Consider the following 1,456-nt stretch of genomic DNA (forward strand, 5'->3'; position numbering starts at 1 on the left):
AATTCCACTGGCTCACAACCTTCTGGGTGAAGAAGTTCCACCTCAACTCAGTCCTAAATCTGCTCCTCCCTTATTTTGAGGCCATGCCCTCTTATTCTAGTTTCACCCCCCAGCAGAAGCAACTTCCTTGCCTCTATTTGATCTATTCCCTTAATGATTTTGTATGTTTCTATTAGATGCCCCCTTATTCATTCAAATTCCAATGAGGGGGTGCAGAAGAGGTTCACTTGGTTGATTCTGGAGTTGACGGGGTTGGCTTACGAGGAGAGACTGAGTAGATTGCGATTATATTCATTGGAATTCAGAAGATTGAGGGGTAATCTTATAGATACATAAAATTATGAAGGGAATAGATAAGATAGAAGTACAGTACTTGAGGTGTGGCCTCACCCACACCCTATACAGTTGTAGCATGACCTCCCTGTTTGCCTCCCCCACCTTCACTTCCAACAACAGGAATCAGTATCATCAAACTCCATCGTCTTGAATCCCACTCACTGCCCGTCCACTGTCGCCTACAACAAGTTTCAGTTTTCATCGTAAACTGACTTCCTAAGCCTCTCTGCTGTGCTTCATCTACTCCAGGAACCAGCGTGAGGACGTTCCTCTCACCAAATTCTGAATTTAGTGAGTCATGGGTAAGGTTGAGTAATTTGTTCCTGGTTTATTTTTTGTTATTGGATAGGTTCACATTGGCAGGAGAACTCTGCCACATGCTACTGAGTATAGGAACAGGAAGATAGGTCAGAAGAACTCGTGGCTAAGTGGATAGTGTAGGAGGGAGGGCTTTGGATTTTAGGATCATTGGTATAGTTTCTGGGGTAGGTGAGTCCTGTACAAGCTGGACATGTTGCAACTGAGCTAGACCGGGTTCAATATCTTTTCTGGGAGTTGTGCTCATCTTGTTGCGGAGGTTTTAAGTTAATTTCGTTGGAGGGTGCGGCACAGAGTAGATGTAAAGTCAGGAGCAAGGTCCAGTCAGATATGGAAGGAATGCTAAGATGGTCAAGTAGGCAGAGAAGAAATGGGTATGATAGGATACATGGGAGGCTTGGACAGCTAAACTGTATCTGTTATAACACAAGGATCCTGACTGGTAAAGCAGATTAATTCAAGAGCGTTGATCAGTACGTGGGAATATGATATTGTTACAATCACTGTGACATGTTTGAGGAAAGGACAGGTCTGACTTTACAGACTATAAAGTTTTCAGGCTCAGTAGTTGGATGTGAGAGAGGAAGGGGCATTGCATTGTTGATAAAAGAAATCATCATTGCTGGAATGAGGGAGGGTGACCTAGATGCTGGTCAAATGAGGCCACCTGGGTAGAACTTAAACAAATGGGGGCAATTAATTTGCTGGGATTGTACTACGGCCTTCCAGCAGTCAGAGGGAGATAGAGGAGCAGGTATGTAGGCAGATCACAAAGGTCTGAGAGAAACAGAGTTGTGGAGAT

The sequence above is a fragment of the Stegostoma tigrinum genome, chromosome 43, assembly GCF_030684315.1.
Source record: "Stegostoma tigrinum isolate sSteTig4 chromosome 43, sSteTig4.hap1, whole genome shotgun sequence".
Lineage (NCBI taxonomy): Eukaryota > Metazoa > Chordata > Chondrichthyes > Orectolobiformes > Stegostomatidae > Stegostoma > Stegostoma tigrinum.